This window comes from Emys orbicularis, chromosome 2 (assembly GCF_028017835.1).
Source record: "Emys orbicularis isolate rEmyOrb1 chromosome 2, rEmyOrb1.hap1, whole genome shotgun sequence".
Lineage (NCBI taxonomy): Eukaryota > Metazoa > Chordata > Testudines > Emydidae > Emys > Emys orbicularis.
In genome coordinates this window covers 44705876-44719459 of record NC_088684.1, presented here as the reverse complement: position 1 = coordinate 44719459, position 13584 = coordinate 44705876, and the positions used below count along the sequence as shown (strand labels likewise).

Below are 13584 nucleotides of genomic sequence, written 5' to 3'. Positions count from 1 at the left end.
ATCTAGGGCCTGACTTTTGAGAACAGTTAGCATTTACATGTTCAAAGCACAGTTTCCAATTACTTCAGTTACAGTTGCAAGTGCTCAACAGTTCTGCAAATCAGATTCCCAAGCACCCAGTAAATGAACAACATAGTTGGCAGCCACCTGTGAAATGTTTGGTTTGAGATTTGCCTAGCAAAACACTAGAACTCTGTGGCAGAGGCAGGGATCAATCCAATTCTCCAGGGCAACATTTAACCTTCAATTAAGCATGAGCTCATTCTTTCTCTTCCTGAAATCCCTGCCTCATTCACTACACAACTTCCATTTTTTGCCAGAGCATGGTACATCCTGTAACACTGAATAAGTTAGGGTCCTGTGGCAAAAATAGTATGTGATCATATAATTAAAACATGCATCATAATGCATACTCACAAGGGGACTAAATTAAGGTTGCACAAACAACCTTAAATCTGGCATTTACTAATTTTGTGAGTGCTTGACTTTGCAACCTTAACATTCTTTTAATACAGCTTTTTGGATGTAATTTCCTAAGTTTTTAAAGAAGCAAACTTCAAAAACAGAAATTCCATCAGGTGGCATCATATTCATACACACATGGGTCATCAGCAGGGCTGGAACTTTTAGATCCAGTACATACTTCTAACTCTTGAGACAGCATGACTGACAGCAGTAAATTGTCAGTCTCTATGTAGACCAGCAACTAGGTGGGACGAGAGACACACTTTGCCAGTGGGGTTCAAAGCATGGAGGCATTGGAGGTTCTCATCACAACAGATAAGAATTTTTTTTAACATGGGCAAAACAACATCTTTTCCCCTGATCTTGTTCTCGGAAACGGCTCAACCTTATGTTGAAGTCTACACACACACACACACACACACACAAAAACAGCCTGAAGCAGGAAATTTCACGGGAGGTCCACTTCCTAGACACCACAGTACAAATAAGCAATGGCCACGTTAACACCACCCTATACCGAAAACCCACCGACCGCTATGCCTACCTTCATGCCTCCAGCTTCCACCCCGGACACACCACACAATCCATCGTCTACAGCCAAGCACTGAGGTACAACCGCATCTGCTCCAACCCCTCAGACAGAGACCAACACCTACAAGCTCTTCACCAAGCATTCTCAAAACTACGATACCCACACAAGGAAATAAAGAAACAAATCAACAGAGCCAGACGTGTACCCAGAAGCCTCCTGCTACAAGACAGGCCCAAAAAAGAAACCAACAGAACTCCACTGGCCATCACCTACAGTCCTCAGCTTAAACCTCTCCAACGCATCATCAGTGATCTACAACCCATCCTGGACAATGATCCCTCACTTTCACAGACCTTGGGAGGCAGGCCACTCCTCGCCCACAGACAACCCGCCAACCTTAAGCATATTCTCACCAGCAACCACGCACCGCACCATAACAACTCTAACTCAGGAACCAACCCATGCAACAAACCTCGATGCCAACTCTGCCCACATATCTACACCAGCAACACCATCACAGGACCTAATCAGATCAGCTACAACATCACCGGCTCATTCACCTGCACGTCCACCAATGTTATATATGCCATCATGTGCCAGCAATGCCCCTCTGCTATGTACATTGGCCAAACTGGACAGTCACTACGCAAGAGGATAAATGGACACAAGTCAGATATCAGGAATGGCAATATACAAAAACCTGTAGGAGAACACTTCAACCTCCCTGGCCACACAATAGCAGATGTTAAGGTAGCCATCTTACAGCAAAAAAACTTCAGGACCAGACTCCAAAGAGAAACTGCTGAGCTCCAGTTCATTTGCAAATTTGACACCATCAGATCAGGATTAAACAAAGACTGTGAATGGCTATCCAACTACAGAAGCAGTTTCTCCTCCCTTGGTGTTCACACCTCTACTGCTAGCAGAGCACCTCACCCTCCCTGATTGAACTAACCTCGTTATCTCCATACTGATTTATACCTGCCTCTGGAGATTTCCATTACTTGCATCTGAAGAAGTGAGGTTCTTACCCACGAAAGCTTATGCTCCCAATACTTCTGTTAGTCTTAAAGGTGCCACAGGACCCTCTGTTGCTTTTTACAGTCCAAACAGGTAAGTTTAGCAAAGTTATAAGCAACTGAAAACAGGGTGTGCCAATGGGAAGAGTCAGGCAACCTTAACGACAGGTGGCAGTAGCAATTCAACCTACAGTGAATTTAATGTTAACATTGAGATTTCAAAAGTCAAAAAATTAAATCTGCCTGTTGGGCATATGATTTCCAATTTCTGTCATACATACCACATGAAAGGAACAGCTCTGTTTTTTAAGTAGGTACCATTGTTACATAGTCACTCTTCAGAGTAGAGTTGTACTTTAAGGTGAGATTTGAACAGAGCTGTAGATATGTGGTATACTGAACACAGAAATGCAGCAGCGGTTTAAAAACAAACCGCATTTAAAACAGGAAGTGAAGAATAACAAAATCACTTGAAATTGTAGTGGAGATAGAGTGAAGTCAATGGGACTAATCAATACAGGAAGTTAACTACCAGAAGCAATTATCATGGGCCCAGTTATCTTTTTTTCCTTATTTATACCAAATAGCACAACCCGAAAGAAAATGATTGAAACTTGGAAATTTTTTTACACTTTCCATCTGATCAGTATTTCTACTATATTAAAAATTGAACTAAGAGAGCAATGTTTGGATAATTCAGAATGTAAAAGGATTTTTTTTAAATAGATTTCAATGGAATTACACCACGATTTTGCCCAATAGTTAGAAAAAACTAACCCACAGATAGCACTCCCTACAGCTGATAACAAATTGGCCTATATGAATAACAATGTCTTCCTTATTTACGATATTGTCCTTTCCGGTCTACCTTCTGGACTTCCTCTTCTCACTGCCATTCTCCACATTCATCTAGCATCCACCTTTGCTCTGTCCATTCTCTCAAACTTTTCACTTTTGGTGCAAGAACTTTCTCTGCTGTAGGTTCTGCCATCTGGAACAATCTTTCTGTATCTATTCAATTTGCCAGCTCTTCATCTATTTTCTAATCAAATTTTATCATTTCTTTTCTGACTATGCCTCCTTATTCCTCTTTACCTCTTTTATTGGACTTAGACACTGCATGGTGATGAATTAAAAATACTATCACTGTTCTATGTTTGAGATTGCAAGCACAATACAGCAGAGATCACGTCTTCTTTGTTTTGTATAGCACCAAGCACAGTGTTGACACTCAAATAAATAATAATTTATTCACATACTGTTCTGCATTTAGCTCTGCAAAGAGTCCTGGGATATATAAGCTACACAAAATAAAGTTGCATAGTACAACTGGAATAGATGGTTAGCTAGGTGAAATCAAGAAAAATAATACTAAACCTACTGCTTAAGGAAATCCAGAAGAAATGTAAAACAGAGAAATTAGCATCCTCCATTTTAAGAACGCCTGGGGTAAATGTTTAGTCAATCCTCTGAATTACAGTGGTAGGGCTACATACAGCTAGTGAAACAAAAGCACCTGGGGTGCCATGACATTTTCTCATGACCCGCAAACATAATTCAAACTGAAAGAGTAAAAATGTATCTCTAATCATAGGCAGTTGCAGACAATTTTAGGATACTAAGGCTGCATTCATGTGGGTCCTTCCTAAGAAAACACATGCTAGGGCTTTTTCTTCTTCTTTCAACCTTTGCCACAGACCACCTAGGTTTGTCATTACATGAAACAAAGTTCCTTTATGAATGGCAAATGACATTTAATTTCATTCCTTGGATTGGGTTTCTGTCTCATCTTCAGCATTAGAAAAATAACTACTCACTCATTCACATGTCAAAGAATATTTCAACACCAAAACTGCATATTAAAGAGCAATAACATGAATTCATAGATTCATAGATTCTAGGACTGGAAGGGACCTCGAGAGGTCATCGAGTCCAGTCCCCTGCCCGCATGGCAGGACCAAATACTTTTTTGAAGAATTGTGTTTCTTCATCTTCTCTACCAACATTACCATGCTGTTTATACAGTTAGTGCATAATACTGCAATGATATACGAGATCATCAGTATGGTGATGTGAAAACAGTTTCAGTGTCTGTGATTGATAAAGTGTGGAGGTATTAAAACATTAAAAAAAAGTTAATCTTTGTAATAATCTCCTGCAAAGTTTTTATATTAATTTAAAGCATCGATCATTTTAATATTTAATCATTGTAGACTTCATTTGAAATGAAGGTATCCATAGCATTGAAAAGCACTTCATTTTTTATTTTAAAAAATGATTGGTTGTATATGCTTCATGTAATTCTCTTCATTTTTTTTATTTAGTAAAAAAGGGAACCTGTTAGCAAATGAAACATTATTTACAAGAGACTACCCATAACATTTTCAGACAGGGATTGTGCCAGAACATATACATTTCTGTAGTTTCACAACAGAAAACACAATCTTGTTTCTCAGAAGTACGTATGTACTGTGGTGTATGTATGTTGGTTATTTTGTTGTGTTGGTTCCTGGGGGGTTTTGGGGGGCAAGGGAAGTAGATAGCCAGGGTGGGTGAGACCTATACTATTTGCAATGCCACTTTCTTTATATGACTCATTCAGATAATACTTTATCTGTGATATAATAGGGAACCAGGGCTGTCCACTATGGTACTCACCATTATAATCATCCTTTCCCTAGAAATACTCTTTGTAACATTCACCATCCTAACTTCAAGGATGGTTCATAAAGGCACTGCAAAATATCCTATTATAAAAAGCGTATTCTCTGTAATTAGGAACTTCTGTTGCATAGTAAAATATTTTTGAGCAGTTAATATGAAAAGATATCCCAAACAAACAACCAAAAAACTTCCCAATTCCTTTTCTGAGGAAAAGGGATGATTTTAACTACAATTCAGTGTAAATTGGGGGGGAGGGAGGTAAAAGAGAAAATACTATTTGTCTAGTTTATTTTTAAAGTTTTGCTTTTAAATAAATTTAAGTGACCAAGAATTGAGATTCAAAAGCAAAAAATACATAGCAGATCTGCAGCACAACGTTGTGAAAGAAAACAGACAAAGTGAGTGAAATAATATCTTTTATTGGACCGACTTCTGTTGGTGAGAGAGACAAGCTCAGTGTAAGTTTGAAAGCTTGTCTCTCTCACCAACAGAAATTGGTCCAATAAAAAAATATTACCTCACCCACCTTGTTTCTCCTATATCCTGGGACCAACCCAGCTACAACATTGCATGCTATTTGAAAACAGTAAATCCTACAAGCCAATCCACAATTATGGCATCAAAAGGCTTTGTGGTATTGCAGACTAGTACACAGGCCTTGTAGGGACATGTGTTCAAATCCTGCCTTGGATCAACAATTACTTTGATTCGCTCTTTCTCGTCCATATCACAAAGCTAGCAAACAATCTGGCATGTTGTGCTTGAGAAGCTCTAGAATGAAAGACGAAGAGCTTCAGTTCAGAATATAAATAATTTGTCAGAGGAGTATGTGGGAATTTGCATGATGCATGCCCCAACCCTAGCTCAAGTTAATATTATTAGTCCCTTATTTTCAATAAGCACTAACCTCAGTCAGGATATTGTATAAAGGTATACATCTGGCTTCAAGTTACAATTTGCCACCATCCGTTTTGCAACCAGAGCTGTGGAGCAGCTAAAAAACAATACATGAAATGTGATAAATGAATTCATGATTTGGCACCTGGGCTGCTCCCATCACAAGCAGTTCATGGATAGTAGTATTTAACATTGAACTCCATGAAAATAAACAAACTTACTTCCACTGGGAGATATATTACCAGTTTGGGTAGTATTCTCCATTTAAATAAAAACAATGTTTCTCAAAGCACTATATCCTTAAAGCACTTTACATTTTTGAAGTTTTCTGTTTTCAGCAGCAAAATAGTTATTTAAGACGATTTAAATTCTAATTTTGAGTGGCTTTGTTTCTACTGAGCAGGCTCACGTTAATAAATCTAAATGCTAAGAGAATTCACTATTTGGTAAGGAACAAGGATATAGGGGAACAATGGCCATTTCCCAGAAATGCAGAATAACTCCCAGCAGAATGATCATTTGCAAAAGCGAACCTTGTTCCTCATCTTCCCTGTGTTCATGTTTAAAATACTGACCTGGGGCGGTGTTATATCTCTGAGGGCTCCACGTAGGCACAAACCATTTCCTCCTAGGAGGGTAAATTGTACTGATTCAAGAACAACGCAATCATGCCAACCCCAGCGTCTGCCAAGGAGCGTCTTTTGGGAACAACCCCCCGCCTACCCCGCAGGGCCTAGCACGTTTGGGGGAGGTGAAGTGACTCTGCCAACGAGCCCCTTTGAGGAGCGGCAGCTAATTCTTTGTAAGCATCAGCCACTGCTGCAGCCCCCAAAGGCCCCAGTCGCCACAGCTCCAGAGCCCGACTGGGGAGAGCCGCGAGCAGCGGGGACGGCTCCGCGCAGGGCAGCGCCCACACCTGCTGCCTCCAGGGCTGAGCCGCCGGGCCCCTGCCGGAGGGAGTTACGGTGAGGGCGGGGTGCGAGTGTACAGAGACTGGCCGGGTGAAGGCCGCGGGGTTAGGGTGACGCAAGTAGAGCGGGTGGTCGCGCTGCACCGCCAGGCAGCCTGGACCCGATCCGTTCCGGGCACTCTACGCACCACCCAGTAACTGGCACCATTTCCCCCAGGGTCTTTCCCGCCCGCAACCAAAATGGCCTCCCCGAGCAGGGAGCCGGGGAACGTCACTTCGCCTAGATTGGCAGCGCACCTGGACCAATCGAGGAGACGAGAGGTTCTGCTCGACCAATGAAGAGAAGGCAAAGGTGTAAGAGGGCGGGCCACCGATGGCGCTGGCCAAGCTCTTGCGATGATCCGCTAACGGCGGCGGGACTCGCTGGGTTGAGTCCGCCAGATGAGCCAACGGCCCTGGGGGAAGCGCAGTGACAACGGCTGCGGCTGGGCTGGAGTGCTCCCTCCCCCACCCCAACAACGTCAGCAGCGGCTCGTACCTCCTGCGCTGAGCGGGCGAGCTCCGCCTCCTCCTGCCGCCGCTGGGCGGGCTTCTCGGGGCAGGGCCTCCCACTGCAGCGACGGGCGAGCCCAGCCGCTCCGCGGGACAGCCCCACCGCCGCCTGCGAGGGCAGCCTGGCGGTGGCGGGCTCCAGCGCCCACGGCCCAGCCGCAGAGCTAGGCGGGAGGTGCGGGCTCCTGTGTCCCCTTGGGGAACCCAGCCCCCCCTCCGGCCTGTTGGGTGCTCAGCGAGGAGGCGTCTCAGGGCCCTCCCGCTGAACGTGCACCTGCAGGCCAGGTGCGGGCTCCCCACCAGCCGCTGCGCTCGCACGCTTCGCAGGTGCCTGTTCCGAGCCCCGTGGAAAATGTGGCCTCTTCGTGAATTAGATGGGTCAGTGCTTTGTACTTTATTCTAGTTGTAAGGTACCTTGCAGCTAGCTGGCTATGCAGTGCTCGCCTACCTGCCAACACTGCCTGCTTACGAGGGATCATCCCTATTTTTTAAACTGTTCTTCGTGTCCAATGTAGTTCAAAGTCATCCATATTTTTCTTTGCTAACATCCTTATTTATAGCTTTCTGGTGGTGGCAGGTATGTATCTGTTGTGTTTATTATATAAACTGGATAGAACTATAAATACAACCTTCTCCATTTCCCCCCAAACAGGTCAACATGATCAAAAAGCCTATTTCACTGGCATGTTAGTTGAGATCCTGGCATCACAAATTAGGAATCAGCCACAGTTACACCTGTTACTTTTTTTATTGGTATAGTGCCAATAGTGCTAGGTCTTTTTCAAACATGTATTTGTTTTGTTTTGACATAAAACAATAAAGAGCACCACACTCAGGCTCTGAGCACCCCACCAGTTATTTAAAATCACAAAAACAAATACACAGTTCAGTCAACTCATAATCCGGTGCTACCACTCCCGTACATCAACCTATACTTCTGTGTGAAGACTGAAAATCAAGGTTTTAAAACCGAGAGATTCTAAGACCAGAAGGAACCATTGTGATTATCTGGTCTGCCCTTCTGTATTGCACAAACCATAGAATTTCCCCCCAGTAAATCCTGCAGCAAGTTCAGTAACTTGTGGTTGAATTAGAGTGTATCTTTTTTAGAAGGACATTCAGTCTTGATTTTTAAGTGATGTTGATTTATTTACCTCTGTGGAGACCACTATATGCCTTTTCTGTTTACAATTCCCATGCCAACAATAACTGGCTTCTTTGAACATAGGTAGTTCACTTAATATGCTGTTAAGTTTCTTTTACACTTTACTGTATATGTTCAATGTATCTTAATTACATCTTTTATTCTGGGAAAGGTCTATGTACTGTACAGGAGGTCAGACTAGATGATCACAGTGGTTCCCTTCTGATCTTCGAATCTATGAATCTGCTGCTGGCGCTATGAATAAATTTCATAACTTATGTATATTTAAAATTTCCATTACAATATTTCATTAAGGATATTAAATGGAAAACAAGTTAATTGATAAAGAACCATGAGTGCACATTTAAACTAAAAATATTTGAATATTTGAGATTCAGTTAAACCAGAGAATGTTTGTGCTATTGCACATCCAAATACAGTATGTATGTACAGTATATGGAATCATATTCACATATACTGTATGTTTACTTGATTTTGTAAGCACTGAAACACATAGTAGAAAATAAGCACATATGGGTACCTGAACCCAGGCACCTTGATACATGGTTCTGAGTGATCTGAAATGGTGCTGAACACAATTTGTCCTTGTCTGAACATGCAGCTAAATTGAGTTCAGCACCTATTCAGCTGCACCAATCACCAGTGGGTCATTTTTTCCCCAGTGGAAACAAACTTTGTGTGTTCCCAGCAGCTTCAAAATAAAGATTTGCTTTTAACTTACCACATCTGCATCATATCTCCACTGGAAGGGACTTACATTACCCATTGACAATTTTTTCCACTATCTACAACTTCTCTTTCCTTTCCCAAGTCCTTCTAAGGAAACATTATTTGTTTCTATTGTCCAGGTTTGTTCTCCTGTGAAACAGGCACCTATAATAGTAAAAGGTTCAGAAGTTTAAGATTTTCAGATGAGAAGAGTAGCATTGGGTGGCTTCCTGTATTTTGTAGAATGCCAAGCAGGCTGGTGGGAATCTGTGTGTCCAGGAGAAACTGAAGTGGTCCAAATTTTGTCTCTTAATGCTTAACAGACCCACCATTTCTGAAAACGTATCCCACACTGATACCATATCAATACTGTATTAGTTTATAAAAGGGCAAGAAGCATTGTCATTGAGTTTCACACCATACATCAGTTTGAGGTCATGCCCATTAAGTATGTGAATGTACTAGAAATAGCTTTTAAATTTGCAGATTTGTTACTGAAGAAATCCATAATTTGTACTTCATCTCAGTAAATTGTCATAGGTCAAATCTGTTTTAAAACACACATCTACAGTCCTGATTAGGAATAAGATAAAGTACCTGTAGGTTACAGACTAACACGGCTGCTACTCTGAAACCTACCTGTAGGTTGATACTCTTTAATTAAAAATACGTGTTATCCTAACTCCCTAACAATATAATTATCATCACTATTTAAATCCTTGTGCTTTTTTACTTTTGTTTCTAAGGGTGGGTCAGCAGTGGGGGAATTTTTTAAGTGACTATGAAAAATTCTATATTGATAGGCCTAGAAACTGAAATCCTATGTGAAAGGAACATCTACAGTATAGACAATTACAGAACAAGTTTCTCTACACCACCCCAATCCACCAATGTTTCTCACTCCTGATCTGGAGGGTTAAGATAATTCTGACTCCATGCCCTTTCATTTCCTATCCTTTGCTCAGAGTCCCAACAGGGTGTCAGTCGTGATAGATGATGGTTTTGTGATATGAACACCTGTCCATTGGGAGCCGTACAGGGACCAACTCATTTCACACAAGCCACTGAAGAGCCATCAGATGGTAATGACTTTCAGTCCCTATCGACCTGGGCCAATTTGAATCGGTGATCTAGGGGTGAAAGGCTCTATATTCCATTACCAGTTTTCTGAGCCATCAAGTCTACTCCATTCCACCCCCACTACTTCTGTACTGATGTACTTTATAGCATTTTTCTAAATGCTATCATCCATACAGATGTCTGCCGTCATTTGTTGATACAGTCAATCAATACTACATTAAATGTTACTTTTCAGTTTACCCTTAATTGTCTAAAGTATATGTGGTATTTTCATTATTTATATTACTCTGCCATTAAATTATGCATTCCAGATTAAAAGAATAAAAGGCTTGTTTACATTATTATTATTGCTCTGGCATCAACTTTTGGATTTCTGTGTAAAGAAATTAATCTCCTTTCGGAGGGGGGAAATGGGGAATGACAAGCACTAGCTCCTGCTGCCTCTGGGACATAATTATGCTCGCAAACACAAAAATGGAAAAATCATAAGCTCAACACAGTTGAGACTCTTGAAAGTTTCATCTCAGCATGAAGCTATGTTTTAATTATTATTTTTGTCTGCATTGTTCAGCTTGTCAGTGCACCAACTAGAATAAGTGCTTATCCTAGTTAATTCTTCATGAGGCTTATGTCACTGGAAGATGCTTTTAATTTATTTTTCTCCTCTTCCCCCCACATTTAATCCAACACTGACAAAAAGGTTATCTATAAACATTAAACAAAGGGACTTACTGCTTTAAACTCCCATTGACTTCAATTGACTTTGGCTAGGGGGAAGAAGTATGCTGTGGATACATGTTTGGTAGAATTTACAAATTAAACTTTGTGTTCTAATGTATTAAGTTTTCTGTATGGTAGGGAAGTTTTGTTTTTACCCACTGAGTTTAGACTCTACCGCTAGTCAATTCTTAGAGTGCTGTATATATATTTACTGATTTCCCCCCTAAAATTTAATGAGGTCAAAATCTCTGGAGTATTATGTGATACTTTTCCTCCAATGCAATCTTTGGAATTCTAAGGCTCTTTCTACAAGAACTTTTATAATTATTACACCTAAATGAGATGGTGTATGATGTATGACAGGTTATATCTGCAGCATTTACAGTAAACGCTTTGTTATCCAGAATGTTGGGGAAATAGGAGGTGCCAGTTAGTCAGAAATTCCGGTTACCTCAGAGTTATACTAGTTTGGGTATGGGTGTGGGCTCAGGGCTAGGGGTTGGGGTGCAGGTTCTGGGAAGGAATTTGGGGGCAGGGGGTTGGGGTGCGGGAGGGGTTTCAGGGTGCCAGATACAGGCAGCGCTCACCTCAGGTGGCTCCCCATAAGCGGCGACACGTCCCTGCTGCTCCTAGGTGGAGGCATGGTCAGGTGGCTCTGCGTGCTGCCTTTGCCCGCAGGCGCCGTCCCTGCAGCTCCCATTGGCTGCAGTTCCCAGTCAATGGGAGCTGCGGAGGGGGGGCAGCGCACAGAGCCCCCATGGCCATTCCTCCACCTAGGAGCAGCAGGGACATATCACTGCTTCCGGGGAGCCACACAGAGCCAGGTGGGGAGCCTACTGGCCTCACACCAACTGGACTTTTAATGGATATCAGAAATGCTGGTTTCTAGAGCTTTCTGGTTGGTAAAATGCCAGATAACACAGCTTTTACTGTATTTAGATAATGCCTTAATATATGACATATTTGGAAAAACTGAAATTATTTTCCATATGGTAACTTGTGTTAATATTTCAAAAGCAATCAAGTATAAGAAAAAAAATAAAACTACATGAGTTGTCATTTAATACGAGATCGGTTTTATTTATTGTTTCAAAAACCTGGTAAGGTTCCTAAGTGGCAACATAAGTTACCTATTACAACATTTAAAAAACCAAGGTTGAAATACTAGTTCCACTGAAGTCAATGGAAGTTTTGCCACAGATTTCTTTGGGGCCAGGATTTCAACCCAGGTACTAAAAAGCAAGAAAATAAATAGGCCTGGATATCATGCCCACCCTTATCTAACTTTGGGTTTCTGTAGAGCCCATCAACATACTAACATATTTTCATCAAATATAAATAAATATTTAATCACAACATAATCATAGCTCAGACCCATCGAGTATTATGTACTATTGTTAACTTTATTTCTGTATCAAAACATTTTCTTTTAATGGATGCTCTTAAAAGGAAAATATCAGTTATATATACACACACAGATAAAAATGTTAAAAGAATACTAGTAAGGTTGCAAAGTCAAGCACTGAAAAATTAGAAAATTCCAGATTTAACATTGCATGTGCAACCTTAAGTCAGCCCCCTTGTGTATATGCATTATGATAGTCATTAATCACATGATCACATGCTATTTTTTCCACAGGACCACCTCCTCATTCAGTACACAGGATAGCTCATTAAATGAATATTCAATATTTTGTTTTATTTTCATTTTTCAGTGTGTTGGCCCCATGCCTTATTTACTGCATGCTGTTCAAACCCAGCTCTGAAAACAGATTAATATACTCATCTTTTCCATGGCACTCATCATTAGTCTCTGAATGCTCCACAAACATAAATATATCTTAATAACCTGAGGCGAGGGATTGGGAGGTGAGGCATAGAATAAAGTCAAAAGTTTCCACTAATTTTGCATGCCCAATTTGAGATGCCTAGGACCTGATTTTTCAGAGTATTGAGTGTTATACAGCCCTTTTTGTTTGAAGTACAGCTCTCATTGACTTCAGTTGCAGCTGTCAATACTCAGCACTTTTGCAAGTCAGATTCCAGGGTATCAAGCTGGACACCCAAAAAATGAGGAACACAAAATTAGTGACCTATGAAAAGTTTGTTTTAATCAACTTGCCTAGTGTCACACAGGAACTCTGTGGCAGAGGCTGGGATAGAATTTAATTATCCAGGGCAACATTCAATTGCCTTAACCATGAGACTGTCCTTTCTCTTCCTGCAGTCTCCTGCTTCGTTCAATACCCACCATTCAACTTCTGCAACAAATAAGGCCGGGGTCCTACAGACAGCAGCCCCCTTTACTACACAACCTGATTTATCCTGTACTGGTCCCTTCATTTCAGGCTCAGAGGCAGAGCTCTGCATAGATACAAAATTTGTATCTGCATCCAATCTGCAAAAATGGTCAGCAAAGAGGTGGATTAAGATTTATTGGGGCCCTGGGCACAAAGAACTTTTGGGCCCCCCACATCTGCCTCACCATGAGACCCTGCTCCTCCTCTCCCCCTCTGGCCAGACCAGAAGCCAGAGCAGGGCAGTGGTAAGAGCAGTGGCAGCCAGCCAGGGAGACAGATTGCTGGAGGGAGCCCAAGAGTTCTGGAGCTTTTGTAAAAGGGGGGCAGGCCAAGACCAAAGTGGCAGAGGAATACTTCCTCATCACCCTGGGTTCCACTGCCTCCCCCATCCCTATTGCCCAGAGCTCCCTTTCATGGCCATGCACCCCAGGCCCACTCTGTTCCTTGCCTCTTGACCATAACACCCACCCGTAAGGCTGGCTCTGTGTTCACCTTATTTCCAAACTCCACTGCCTTCATGGATTGGCATCAGGATACACATGCCAAAATTAAAACTGTCAGGCTCAGAGTGG

The 13584-nt window shown here is 41.8% G+C and overlaps 1 protein-coding gene across 2 annotated transcripts in view; it reads right to left on the bottom strand.

Moving 5' to 3' along the window:
- TRIQK (triple QxxK/R motif containing) overlaps nt 1–6971 on the bottom strand; it is a 75046-nt gene extending 68075 nt beyond the window's left edge. Inside the window, exons 1-2 of one of the 2 annotated variants that reach the window (XM_065398688.1) lie at nt 6153–6396; nt 5588–5674 (exon numbers count right to left, since the gene is read on the bottom strand). The gene's annotated coding sequence lies outside the window, so the exon portion shown is untranslated. Of the gene's footprint in view, nt 1–5587; nt 5675–6152; nt 6397–6784 lie in introns of those variants that run through there. The other variant, XM_065398687.1, reaches the window with a different exon arrangement.
- Nucleotides 6972–13584: the final 6613 nt, after the last annotated feature.